The sequence below is a fragment of the Telopea speciosissima genome, chromosome 9 (genome assembly GCF_018873765.1).
Source record: "Telopea speciosissima isolate NSW1024214 ecotype Mountain lineage chromosome 9, Tspe_v1, whole genome shotgun sequence".
NCBI classification, from domain to species: Eukaryota; Viridiplantae; Streptophyta; class Magnoliopsida; order Proteales; family Proteaceae; genus Telopea; species Telopea speciosissima.
Window position 1 is genome coordinate 60,029,875 of NC_057924.1, and position 15,536 is coordinate 60,045,410.

The window sequence follows — 15,536 nt, forward strand, 5'->3', positions numbered from 1 at the left end:
AACCCCACATTCATCTCAATTGATAAATTTTAATCCAAAGTAAGTCGGGAAAGTTGTTCAAACTCTATTTCAATATTATAGTAAAATTACCAAATTGTCATCAAATGAAGATGAATTTAAAATACAAAATGACATATATTTTGTAATTTTAGCTACTTCTTCTACTCATTTTAAGCTGAAATTATGGAGATGTTTGCATGGTCCTCTATCACATGGACTAACCCATATGCTGCCATGTGGCAAATAGTAAAGCGTTATACTTCACTAGGCATAGTGACGAGAAAGAAAACCTAACAAAGAATGTTACAAATATTGTGTGTTAGGACCTTTGATTACTGCCACAGGCCATAGGGTCATACTTTCTTGCTCTTAATTACATGTACTTTTTGAGGATTCTCACCAATCTCTCTAAGTCAACTTCTAGCCTGAAACTAGCCTTTGAAAATTGAAATGGTTAAATATGTATTGAAAGTTCTATAAAATTACAAAAATACTCATTTACTATTGCAGAATTTACATGTGGAGTCTTCTCACATGTACCCACTCATATTCTGAAGAGATCATTATGAATATCATGAAAACCTTCCCACCATCCCCCACACACACAACACTACTACAGTATATATTGGTCTCAGCCGATACCGATATGATAGTGATCCGAATCAGCCCATATTGGTCTTGATCGGATGATTTTGCCCCTAATTTGGTGTATATACTCATTTGCAGGCTTCACCTTCGGAAAAAAAAAAATAGAATGGACACACCGTGATTGAGTTATCAAAGGCTGATTATGAATCTTGTAACGCAACAAACTCCATCTCTCTCATCATCGGATCATCCGTAGACTTCCTCATTGAAACCCCAGGAGAACACTACATCTGCAACGTTGACGATCACTGGGAAAACAATCAGAAGCTGGCTATCAACGCTTCTAGTTCTCCCATCTCGTCTCCTCCTCCGCCCAGCTCTGACTCTTCTCACTATTGGCAGCTTCTCACTTCTTCTGCTATCCACTGTCATGGCTTTAATTTAATTAAGGGAGAAGGAACGCTAACCAGTGTTGCGATGGCCCGTTGCCTAGCTTTCCTGGAAACAAAAAAACAAAAAAACTCATCAACCATTCATTGTCCATTTTGGGTGTCAAAGTATTAATAATAAAGGATCTTGAGCTTTCCATACTTCCGATCCCCTCACAACGAGTGTACAGCTTAGAAGGGATTTCACTGCATTGAATCTATTAAGGGAGGCCATCTTCGGCCGCTTGTTTTCCCAAGTGAATCCAGAAACATTTGAATCCGCTAGTTCCCCTGTTGTGCCTTGGCCTTTCTTTGGAAAGCTCATCTCAGCTTACCTACAACCCATTATCCAAATACCCTCCTACTTGTAACATGTCTCCATATCTTCTAGGGTCTGATCGGGAGATATCTTTGTGTTGAAACCTAATGTCACAAAGGCAATGAGACCCCTGGGAATGAGAAAAGAAAAGATTTTCAAAACCCAAGCCGGTGCAATCTCAAAAAAAAAAAAAAAACATAAAAAGAAAAGAAAAAAAAGAAGATAGAATCAAAGATCAATGAGATGCATTGATTCAAGTGAAGTTGGGAAAGATCTTGCAAGTAACCATGGGGGCAAAATTTTCCAATCTTCTCAATTAAGCCTTTGTGGCAAAATTGCCAATCTATTCAACAAATCACAGGGTTAGAAACTTCTTGATTAAACCTTTGGGGCCAGAAATACCAAGTTTTCAGTTAACTTGTTGGAGCCAAAATTATCAAATTCTGGTTAGACCCTAAGGGCATATTTGAGCCTTTACCATCCTTTACAGCTGAGTCCAAAGCCCCATTACAACCTGATAAGTCCTCCTAGGCTAGATATGGTGAAGTTTTCTTTGACAGCTTCAAACTCACCCGGTTATGATGGAACTTAATTATCAAGGCTTTGGCACCAACATATCATCAGTCATGAACTACGTCCGACCTGATTCCCGACTTAGGATACGTAGGCAGCTTTCAAGCTCGGTCACACCATTCATTACATCTTTCCATTAAACCTATTTTTTTAACCATCATCAGGCATGAACTACGTCCGACCTGATTCCCGACTTGGGATACGTAGGCAGCTTTCAAGCTCGGTCATACCAAACTTCATTACCCATCATTTTAGGGCTTCATAAGAATTTCCTCATCAACTCTCCTGTTTTAAGGGAATGATGGATTCGTCTCTATTTTCATCATCTAATCCTCTCACCATCTCAGTTGAGCTCTTTCCACTGCCCACTTCATCAGCGGAATTCCTAAAGAGTTTAATCCACCTCCAGAGTAGACGGGTTTGCTCTTGCAATCGCGCCATCCTTTTTCCTTCAAACCACTGACTTCTTTCTAATGGTGTGATTTCTCTCACGAGTTCACCATTCCTTTTAGTCTCTCCATCCATGGTGGACCCATCAGATGTTTCTATAGTGTCTTACAAAAGTGTATCATGTAGTTATTTTAGGCTTGAGTGGGTCCAGACATAGCATATTGTCTCTTGATGATAACAACATGAACAAATCACCCTTGAATGTCAACAGGAACAAAAGGAGAGTATTCCAACAAAAAGATCACAACATGTTGTGGTTGGTTTCACCCCTATGTAGTGGACCACTGTGAGGTGGGGAATTGACTGGGGCAATCAGATGAGATCATCATTGGTGACCGTTATAGAATCGAGAATGCATGCTTTGGATAATGGCTGCGGCAAAGTAATGCGGATGATTCACACATGTTTCCCTGCTTCTATTTCCGGTTCAGGCTAAATCAGGAAATTCCATATGAAACCATGCTTCCACACCCCTAGAAGAATTGATGAGAGAATTGACATATTTCATAGCAAAATTGGGGAGTTGGAATTTTCCTAAATTCATGTTGAGTGGGTCGGAGGTAGTTTGATCCGGGGTAATACTCATTGATGAATTTCCTTCTTGTTTCTCCAATCCTCATCCCCTGGTGACTGATTACACTCTCCTGCATGAACGTGTTGTTAGACCGTGTTTCTATTAATTGTGGTCATTTACCCTAATCTGCATCTATTTCATGCATACATGTTGATTGCATCTATATTTATTCCATGTTTAATATAACAATTTTGCATGTTGATTGCATCTATACTTATTCCAAATTTAGTTTAATTTTGTATGTTGATAAAATCTGAATATATTTCATGTTTAAAAACCCCAATTTGCATGTGAATTATACTTACACCTGTATCTTGACCTAGTAGAGTGTCACCCCTATCAAATTGACCCAGTAGAGTAGGGGTGCAAGTTTGGCCCTGTCGGCCCGAACCCGCCCTGGCCCGCCCTGAGCCCGAACAGGGTCTGGGCTGAGATATTTGGCCCTGAGGGCGGGTCAGGGCTGGAAATTTGTGGCCCTGAGTTAGGGTCGGGTCGGGTTAGGGTTGAGGCCTCGAGCTAAGCTTGGCCCGGTCTGGCCCGACCCTGATTTAAGTTATACTATAAAATATATATTGATATAATTTATATATTATAAACTTTAAATTTCACCCACATTTGTTTATATAATATATTATCTATGAAGACAAATACAATTTATTATATTATTATTTTATGTAAAATTAATAATGTTCTTCCCAGCCCATTCCAGCCCATGCATTTTTTTCCCCTCCCCATGATCAGGGCCAATCAGGGTCGGCCCGGCCCGACCCTGAGGGCGGGTCAGTGTTGGATTTTTTTGGCCCTGAGTCAGGGTCGGGTCGGGCCTGGGCCCAACTAAGGGGACTTAGGGTTAGGCTAGGGTTCTATAAAGCCCGGCCCAACCCGACCCTATTGCAGCCCTACGGTAGAGTGTCAATTTGCTTTCCTGACCTAGTAGAGTGTCATCATCGCACGGCTACCCCCGGATCATTTGGTTCAAAGTCATATGACTACCCACAGGTCCTTTGATTTAAGGCCATGAAGTTACCAACAAAAATGTTCTCTCGGAGATTCAGGTAAATATCTGACCTCCTTCCTTTAAATTAAGCAAGATTTACCGGACGTTTAGAATAGTTAAGGGATTTATCGGGTTTTCAATCGGGTAACCGCCTGTTTGGGTTATTGGGTATCTCATATTGCTGATCTTTAACAACTTCTTTTTCGATTTTACTTTGCTTATTTTCTTTTTTTTTTGAGATTCTTGGAATCTGCTTGCCGAGGGGGCTTTCTTTTTCTGGATTTTCAGAGGTTTCATCCCCGGTTGTTAATTAACAATTAGCGTAGGAACTGTAAGATGCCACCTTCTTCAGGTCCAAAGCTGTACACCGCTGCCAACATGGGTTATCAGCACCCCCAGATCCTTTAGTTCAACATCACACGGCTACCCCCGGATCATTTGGTTCAAAGTCATATGAGTACCCACAGATCCTTTGGTTTAAGGCCATGAGGTTACCAAAAACAAAATTGCTTTCTCTCGGAGATTTAGGTAAGTATATGACCTCCTCCTTTTAAATTAAGCAAGATTTGCCAGACGTTTAGAATAGTTAAGGGATTTATCGAGTTTTCAATCGGGTAACCGCCTGTTTGGGTTATTGGGTATCTCATATTGCTGATCTTTAACGACTTCTTTTCCGATTTACTTTGCTTATTTTCTTCTTTTTGAAATTCTTGGAATCTGCTTGCCGAGGGGGCTTTCTTTTTCCGGATATCCCCGTTTGTTAATTAACAATTGGCGTAGGAACTGTAAGATGCCACCTTCTTCAGGTCCAAAGCTGTACACCGCTGCCAACATGGGTTATCAGCACCCCTAGATCCCTTGGTTCAACATCACATGGCTACCCCCAGATCATTTGGTTCAAAGTCATATGACTAACCACAGATCCTTTGGTTTAAGGCCATGAGGTTACCAAAAAAAAAAATTGCTTTCTCTCGAAGATTCAAGTAAGTATCTGACCTCCTCCCTTTAAATTAAGCAAGATTTGCCGGACGTTTAGAATAGTTAAGGGATTTATCGGGTTTTCAATCAGGTAACCGCCTGTTTGGGTTATTGGGTATCTCATATTGTTGATCTTTAACGACTTCTTTTCCAGTCTACTTTGCTTATTTTTCTCTTTTTGAAATTATTGGAATTTGTTTGCCGAGGGGGCTTTCTTTTTCCAGATTTTCATTTTAATGCTTGCATCCTTGAGCAAGGTGCAAGTCATATTTTCGCTCCCTTGTGACAAACTGCGGAGTCATTCATTTGACTTTCGTCCACTACGTGCCCTTAGTCAAATGTCAGTGTTTTAATAAATAAATAAAAACTGGAATAACCCACCCCTACCGGCTCCGGTGGGGGAGGTTATTCTCGACATAGTCATCACACTGCTCCCTTGCCTCCAACCCCACCACGATCCAACTATACCCCCGCCCCTTCACACTGTTATGAACTCCTTGGTTATCCAAATTCATAGCCAAAGTGCTTTTTTAATGGTCATTCAAATCGATCAAAGGGACGCAGACGCCTCTGCTACTAACCCCACCCCTGTACAACACTACTGCCCTGCTGCATCCTCAAACCACCGTTACCCCACCCCTGCCCCTTCACATCACTGCCCTCTTCATCCTCAAACCACCGTTACCGCACCTTGCCCCTTCACTCCACCTCCCTGCTGCATCCTAAAACCACTGGTACCCTGCCCCTGTACACCATTCTCCTACCCATATAAATAGAAGAAAAATAGTTAGAGAGAGTGAGAAAAAGAAAAAGGAAATCCCCTACCTGGTCAATGTTGGCGACCACTCTGCCGCAACTTCTTCTTCTTCTTCTTCTTCTTCTTCTTCTTTCCTTGCCCTACAAATGAACGACATAAAGTTAGAAAGAGAGAGAGAGAGAGAGAGAGAGAGAGAGAAAGGGAAAGAGAGAAAAAAAAATGGGAAGAACTTACCTGGTAAAAGTCAATCACCTGCAATAGAAGAATTTTTTCTTATTCAGAAGAATTTCTTCTTATTCAGACGAATTTCGAAGAGGGAGCGGGGAATAAGAGCGGGAATATGAGAATTCAGGCGGCTTTTGTTTTTCTTCAAAATTTTGCTATATGGCCACGGTTTATGAAACCGTGGCAGTATATATTTATACGTGTTGATTTGCAATTGGTTCATTGAGTTCACATATAGTTACGGTTATAGATAACCGTAGTCATATAGTGATATATAGCTACGGTAATAGATAACCGCGGCAATAAAGTGATATATGGCTGCAGTTACTCATAACCGCGGCTATATATATATGTATTATTATTATTATTATTATTATTATCATAAATCCAGAAGCATTCATAAAAAATTATATTCATTTATACAAACAAATATTTGCAGAAAGACTTCAAATAATATATATATATATATATATATATATATATAAATGAAAATTTTTTTTAAAGAAATCCCAGAACAATCAAAAAAGTATATTAAAAAATAAAAATAAGTATTCAATAGAGTACGCATAAAAATTATATATTTTTCATCAAATGGTGCACAAAATATATTATTTTATTAAAATAAATATGTGGAAAATATAAAATTCAAAAAATCAAATACACTATTAAAATTAAAATTGGAAACACAATATAAATTTATTTTAATACAAAATTAAAAAATATGAATAATTGAAATAGACCAGAATCACCCCAATAATATATATATATATTGGCAATATAAGTTTATTTTTCACACAATGTATTTTAAAAAATAGTAAATAATCAAAATCGACTAGAACCCTGAACCCCTAAATACTTGCAGAAACTAGTATCTCCCAACTAATGGCTCAGGACCATAAAAAAAAAATTGAAAATTTTTTACATTCAAACTAGCTAATTTTGAAAGGGGAATCAGGTGGCATTGAAATCAGGACAATTAGAGTTCAAGGTAAAAGATTCTGTTTCAAAGGCCCTCATTAGTCGACAAGGATGGGACTAGAAAATGGGACCATGGAAAATTGAAAATATTAAGTCTAAAACTACCTAGTTTTGAAAGGGGGATTCGTTGACATTGAAGTCAGATTAATTGAAAATCTTAGGGGTAAACTATAAAATTTTGATAGGGGAATCCGATGACATTGAAATTAGATCAACCGAAGTTCGAGGGAAAAATTTCTAAAAACAATATATATATATATATATATAATCCAAAAACAATATATATATAATCCAAGAACAGTCATGAAGTTTTATATAAAAAATATATAAATAATTATTTGCATTGTAAAAAATCATAAAATTAGATAATGTGTTGTCAAAATATTATATAAAATTATTTTCACACAATGATGATGCAAGCCAAAAATTGTAAAGGGAGATCAAAATTTAAAATATTAGGTCTAAACTACCAAATTTTGATAGTGAAGATCTGATGACCTTGAAATCAGATCAATCAGAGTTCGAGGGAAAAAGATACTGTTTTGAGGGCCGTCATTGGGAGACAATGATGCGAGCCAAAAAATTGTGGGAGGAGCATGAAAAATTGATAGTTGTTAGTAATATGTGTGTATATAGATACACCTATATATTTATTTATTTATATTTATATTTGTATTTATATAGTACAGGTATATGTATAATATCTATATATATTATATACCTATTTATATATATATCCATGTAGGCCATGGATGAAAACTATTGCATATATATATATATATTATATGGCTAAATGACCATGCATATATATGACCACAGTTTTTGAAAACTGTAGCTAACTATAAGATATTTAGCCACGGTTTTTAAAATCGCTGTTAAATATAGGATATTCAGCCACTGTTTCTGAAAATCGCGGTAAAATAGAGTATATTCAACGCGATTTCATAAAACTACGGATAACATAGGATATTCAGCGTCGGTTTTCCTAAATCGTGGCTATATGTACATCAATAGCCATGGTTAATTAAAACCGTGGTAAATTTTTACTCATTTGGCCGCATTTTAAAAAAACCGTGGCCATAAACGTATTTTTACCACGGTTCTCGACAACCGCAGTTAAAGATCTCCGCCCAAGTGCGGCAAATGAGCGTTTTATTTGTAGTGTGGCCCTACTGCCATGTGTACCTCACACACACGCAAAGCAGAATGTTCCGTCTTACCCCTGCCCGAGCCCCTTGCCCGAGTCGGGATAAGGCAGTACTTTCCACCACGCTTGTGTGTGGGGGTGCACGACAGTACCAGGCAGGCAGAAGTAGAGGAGTCGGATCCGTTTTCTCTAGCCTCTCTCATGAGGCATACATATCATGTTGTAATTCTTTTTGGGGGGAAATGCTAGGCACGCCAGGTGCTTAGCATGTCCCATCCTTTCTACTCCTCCTTTGGAATGGATCCCTTTCCCATCCTGTGTCTAGCCCTGTGATTGGTGGTTGCCATTAGTAGCTTATCCAAAGGTGGCTGCATGCCCAACTTTCTCCCTTCATTTTATTAAACCTGTAGTGTGACATTTATTGATTTTTTAATGTATATGTATTTGTATTATACAGTTAATTACCTATCCGGTGATTATTTTTTATTGGATTGTAAGTCTTGTGTGGAGTTTGGAGTATGGAGAAGGCATGAATTTCACACCTTTTTTTTTTTTTTTTTTGTGTGGATGGGGGGACAGGAATTTCTGTAAAATGCATACTTGCAACAAATAAAAGGTTTTTTTTTTTTTTGTTTTTCTGTATCAGCACAAAATGTTAATGTCACTTTTTTGGTGTTACTATGCCTAGTGAAGTATAACGCCTCAACATATGCCATTTAGCATTACATGGGTTAGTCCATGTAATAGAGAACCTCACATACATCTCAATGGCTAAATTTTAGTAGAAAGTAAGTAGGGAAAGTTCAAATTTTAATTCAAAGTTTTAGTAAAATTACCAAAATTGCATGACATCAAATGGAGATGACTTTAAAATACAAAATGGGATATTCTTTTGTAATTTTAGCTACTTCCTCTACTCAATCAATAGACATATGCAAATGGGAGAGAGAATGAGCGGAATCCATATACGGTGACTTTAAGGGACGTACGAGAATGGTTCTCATACGAGAACATGATCCAAACTCATATATAACAGGGGAGAAAATAACAGCTTTTCTAACTTGAAAATTCCCCCAAATATTAGGAGGGATTGAACCATCCAAGCAAGCACGATAGATGATTTAGAGTCTAGACCGTGTGTGCTCATAACCTCAAAAAGATATACGGATCAGAAGCAAACTATATCACCTCCAAGTGGAAGGTAGACAATGAATTTTTTCTTTTTTTCTTTTTTTCTTTTACAATAAGTTTAATCATATTCCTCAAACAACATTCAATTTCCCTTTCATAAATTTTGAGCCTTCCATTAACAGTACTAATACCTCAAAGACGAGACCCGCCACAAGATCCGTGCCACCAAGTGTTGGATAGATGTTCTAATTTAAATAGTTTAGATAGTAATTATTTTGCGTTGATATAATTGGGTATTTGATTGTCATGAGGTTATGTCTGAAATTGTTCATAATTAGGGGCAAAACTAGCCACCCTTTTTCACATGGTTGTTGGATTCTTTTGTTTGTGAGTGTACATATTTGTGTCTATTAGACTAGATCAATTAAGAGTCTTGTGTTGAGAGTTGGTGTCTTGACTTCTGATGGTTGGACTGCTGTGTGGAGCCTCCGTGGGTTGCAATGAAATAAATTTTAAGGACTAGCTATATTGGTACTTCGGTAAATTTCCTGTATAGGGTTTCACTATAACCATGTAACGAGAGTTCTTTCTCTCTAATAAAAATTTGAGAGAGATGTGAGGAACAAGCGACTGTAACCCTATTCTCCATTGATCGTGAAACAAATATCATCTCACCGTGGACGTAGGCAATCTTGCCGAACCACATAAATCCTTGTGCGTATTGTGTGACTATTGTTTGCGTTTTTCCATTCTTTTCTGCATCGAGTTAGGTTGTACATCTTCTCCATTAAAATATGGGGCTCCATATAAACTGATACAACAAAAAGATCAGGTTCAAGCCAGTTTGTACAAATGCATGGGATTTTTATGGGGTCTACCCTTGCGTTGTTGTCCTCTCTCATGGCGGAGTGAGGGGAATACCGTTGGGTCATTTTCTCAAAAGAAAAGCGAGAAATGAGTCGCCACCTAGATCAAGGTCTAGGACTCAAAAATTTCTCTCTCCTCGTTAGGAGAGAGATTGACACCAAAAGGTATTGACCTGGTCAAAGATTTGGGGTAAGTGTTAGGTTGCAGACATAGGAACATGTTAGGCACCTGGTCCGCCCAGTAGAATTTGTCTTCCTAATTTTCTGACACTTGTATAGAATATTAAGCATCTCCCTAATTTTAAATCCTAATTATATGTTATTTATGGAAAAATGATTTTAAAAATATTTAAGATTATCTATAATTTTAAAGAATTATTATGCTTACTTTTTAGGGTAATTTACACATACCAGCCCTGAGGTTTGACGAAAGTATAGTTTTACCCCCAGTTTTGGATAATTCTACGTTCCCTCCTGAGGCTTACAAATGTTAACACTTACACCCATTCCGTCAGTTTATGACTAACAATGTTAAAAATATGTGAACTGATAAAATTGCCCTTCCCAAAAAAAAAAAAAAACCTACAACTCATCTTCCCCAAACGATTTGGGGAAGATGAGTTGCAAGAATGGAACACCATGGAACCGATCCTTATTCACTCTCCTTCCTTGTGAAGAACAGTTGGGTTTGCTTACCTGCATGGTGTGATTGTGCTCCCTCTCTCTATTTCTTCTTTCTCCTTCCAAATCAAGTACATCTTCCTTAGTTTCCCTCCTTTGCCATTCATCTTCTCTTCCTTCCTTTCTTAATTTTTTTTTTCCCTGCTCCCTGTCTGAGAAGAGTTTAGTGGAACTCTACTATTGGCGCACATCCAGCACGCCCAACTCATCTCACCAACCCCACCAAGAAAATCTTCCCTTGTATATCCTCCACGGATTCTCTCCCACTAATCCTCCCTCTAATTTATTCTTTCCTTCATATCTCCCTTCCCCATTATAGGAAGATTGTTTTTGAGATTTTATCTTGGAGAGATTTCCTCCATTTGTATTCTCTATATATATTTTACACAATAGCTAAGGAAATAACTCAAGTGATATAATTCACACATCAACGGATTCTTCTAGTTTATGCTTTTATATCATGGTATCAGTCTAGTCGATCCTTGTTTTTTCCATGGTGTGGAACCCCAAGTTGCGCTCATCGCTTCTAGCAATGTCATTCCCACATGATCCTTCTTCCCCATATTTTCTACACTCATCCGATCACCCCGGCGGTCCCTTGGAGACCCAACTCCTAACCGGCGATAACTACCCCACCTGGAGCCGTGCTGTAACCATGGCTCTTCGAGGCCAAGAATAAGATAGGCTTCATCTCGGCACTATTTCAAAACCGCTCAGAACCAACCCTCTCTGCTGGCCGATGCAATAGTATGGTGACATCGTGGCTCATTCATTCCACCTCTCCAACCATTGCAAATGGACTGCTATGGAACACCAATGCCGCTGATATTTGGAAGGAACTCCTTGATCATTTCTCTCAAGGAAACGCCCCATGCATCTTCGAGATTCGTCGGGCCATTGCTACTCTTGGCCAAGACACTGGTTCCATCTCTCAATTCTACACCAATTTGAAGGCTTTGCACGACGAGTTATCTTCTTATCGTGCCTTGCCGGTTTGCACCTGCAATGCTCTTGCACCACTCGCCACCCTCATGGCCGAAGATCATTTGATGGACTTCCTACAGGGGCTAAACGAATCTTATGCTGCTGTCCGCAGCCAACTGTTGTTAATGGATCCCCTTCCATCCATTAACAAGGCTTACTCTCTTCTACTTCAAGAGGAACGCCAACGCAGCTTAGCCGATTCTCGACTCTCTCAACCCGAGCACTCTGCCATGGCATCTCAGGCCAATCAACGATTCAGTTCTAAATCGAACAGCAACCCTCGCCCCAAATATCATTGCACGCATTATAATATTGACGGGCACTCCAACTCCCAGTGTTTTAAATTACATGGGTACCCCCTGGGTTCCCTCGCAATGGCTCTTCAGCCAACCGTGGTGGTCGTGATTCTGCTACCCATGGTGGTTCTCACCTCCACCGTGCCCACATGGCTTCCTCTCCATTGGATGAATCCCCTGTTGATCCACTCACCGGATCCTCCTCATTCACAGCCGAACAGGTGCAACAGCTTTTGGCCCTGCTTCCATTTGGTAATTCTCATGGCTTGGCAAATTTTGCAGGTAATCCCTCTTGTTTCACCGCTAATTCGCAACCCTGTTGGATTATCGACAGTGGTGCTACCAATCATATGGTGTCTAATTTGTCATTTTTCTCTTCCTATACTACAGCCCGCCCTAATTTTTGTATTGGACTACCAAATGGTGCCAACACTCCTGTTGCCCATGTTGGCAGCGTGCAACCTTTTCCTCATCTCACTTTGCACAATGTTTTACATGTTCCACATTTTCACTGCAATTTATTATCTATCAGCCAACTCACCACTGATTCCAATATTCATGTCATATTTTCTGATTCCTCTTGTGCTTTTCAGGACCAACAATCGATGAAGACTTTTGCGACGGGTAGGAAACATGGTGGTCTCTACCTCTTAAATTCCCCACCCGCCTTCACTGCTACGACTATTTCAGACTCTCACTTTGACCTTTGGCATTGGCGCCTTGGTCACCCGGCGACATCTTTATTGCCCACTTTGCAATCTTTAGATAATAATGTTATTTTTTCCAAGAAGTGCACTTGCACCGTTTGCCCCTTGGCCAAACAAACTCGTCTACCTTTTCCTTCTAGCACTATTAAAACTGCATGTTGTTTTGAATTGATTCATGTTGATGTTTGGGGACCTTTTGGTATTTCTTCTCATACCGTTGCACGTTATTTTTTAACAGTGGTTGATGACTTCTCACGGACTACATGGGTTTATTTGATGAATCATAAATCTGATGCCTCTACCCTTATTCGTTATTTTATGGCAATGGTACAAACACAATTTAATGTTTCCGTTCGTCGGATTCGCTCTGACAATGCCCGGGATTTTTTGAACAAACAGAATTCAGAATTTTTCCGCTCACTGGGGGTCATACACCAATCCAGTTGTGTTCACACTCCACAGCAAAATGGTGTTGTGGAGCGTAAACACCGCCATTTTCTCACCATTGCCCAGGCCTTATGTTTTCAGGCTAACCTTCCATTATCCTTTTGGGGGGAATGCATCCTCACCGCTGCTTTTCTCATCAATCACTTACCCACTGCTGTGCTCAACCATCAAACCCCCTATAAGGTTCTTTTTCAAAAAAAACCCCTTTTATCTTCCCTACGCGTGTTTGGCTGCCTCTGTTTTGGTAGAAATCCCACTGTTAAACATAAATTTGATCAACGTGCTTCCCCGGGAATTTTTGTTGGATACCCCTATGGTCAAAAGGGCTATAGAATCTTTGATCTCACCACTCACCACATTTATGTTTCACGTGATGTCCTCTTTCATGAATCAATTTTTCCTTATAACATGCTTCACCCCACCTCCCCATCCCCTGTTTTACTACTTCCCCCCCCCCCTCGCTCATGACGATGATTGGTCGCCAAATCTCACCACCCCCTCTCCACTCCCACCAACCGAACCCAACATACCTGATTCCCCACAGCCCCCACCAAGCCCTGAACCCGACACCACCCCCACAACCCCACCCCCACATTCTCCCGATCCACCAAAACGAATCCTCCCACCCCGCACCCGTGCCCCACCCTCCCGCCTTAAAGATTTTTATGTTTCCACTACCCGCGCACGCTCTTCATCTTCTGTTGGTTCAGGTACTCCTCACCCTCTCTCTGAGTTCTTATCATATGATCGTTTTAGTCCTAATCATTTTTCTTTTCTTAGCTCTCTCTCTGTTACTAGTGAGCCTGCAAATTTTACCACAGCTATGAAGTCACAGGAATGGCGTGATGCTATGCACGCTGAGATTGTGGCCCTTGAGAAAAACGCCACCTGGACCATGGTTCCTTTACCCCATGGCAAGCAAGCCTGGCTCCAAATGGGTCTATAAAATCAAGAGGCACTCTGACGGTTCTATTGAGCGCTATAAGGCGCGGCTTGTGGCAAAAGGGTATACTCAGATTGAGGGAATTGATTATCATGACACTTTTACCCCCGTAGCAAAGTTGGTCACTGTTCGCGCTCTACTTGCCATTGTTGCTGCTCGTAATTGGCCTTTGCATCAATTAGATGTAAACAATGCCTTTTTACACGGAGACCTTCATGAGGAGGTTTACATGACTCCCCCCTGGGTTTTCGACGAAAGGGGGAGAACCTCATGTGTCGCTTGCAAAAATCCTTGTACGGTCTCAAACAGGCCTCTCGCAATTGGTTCTCGAAGTTCTCGCAGGCCCTATTGCACTCCGGCTTCACACAATCTCAGGCTAATCACTCCCTTTTTTTTCTTCATCAGCACGGCACTTCTGCTTTTGTTCTTGTGTATGTCGATGACATCGTCATCACTGGCTCGGACATTTCTGCCATCAACACTGTGAAGACACTCATTTGTAAGCAATTCCAAACCAAGGACCTCGGGGCACTCAAATATTTCCTCGGCCTTGAGATTGCACGCTCCAGATCCGGCCTCTATGTCTCTCAATGCAAGTATGCTTTAGACATTCTTGCAGACTCGGGCCTTACTGGTGCTCGCCCTGTCGATTTCCCTATGGAACAGAATCTAAAATTATCCGACTCCGAGGGGGATGTTCTCTCTGATCCCTCCGTTTATCGACGGCTGATCGGCCGGCTGATCTACCTGACAGTCACCAGACCTGACATTGTGCACACGGTCAACATTTTAAGTCAATTTATGCATCAACCTCGACAACCTCACCTTGATGCCAGCATTCGGTTACTTCGCTACATCAAGGCTACACCAGGGCAAGGCATTTTTTTCCCACGCCAATCGGATCTCTCTTTACGAGCCTATTGTGACTCAGATTGGGCGGGCTATCCAATGACCCGCCGGTCCACCACTGGATATTGTGTCTTCATTGGCTCTAGTCCCATCTCCTGGAAGACCAAGAAACAAACCACGGTTTCCAGATCCTCGACTGAAGCCGAATATCGAGCCATGGCTGTGGCCACCTGTGAGCTTACATGGCTCTCGTACTTGTTACGTGATTTGGGCATCTCCATCAGTGCACCCATCCCTCTCTATTGCGATAATACAGCGGCCCTCCACATCGCCGCCAATCTGGTCTTTCACGAGCGCACTAAACACATCCAGATAGACTGCCACGTGGTTCGTGACAAGATCAAGCAAGGATTTCTTCATACGGCCAAGGTTTCCAGCCAAGATCAATTAGCCGATTTGTTTACAAAGTCTCTTGGCCGTGAGCAATTTCAGTATCTACGGTCCAAGTTGGGCATCTCCAATCTCCATGATCCAACTTGAGGGGGAGTATTGGCGCACATCCAGCACGCCCAGCTCATCTCACCAACCCCACCAAGAAAATCTTCCCTTGTATATCCT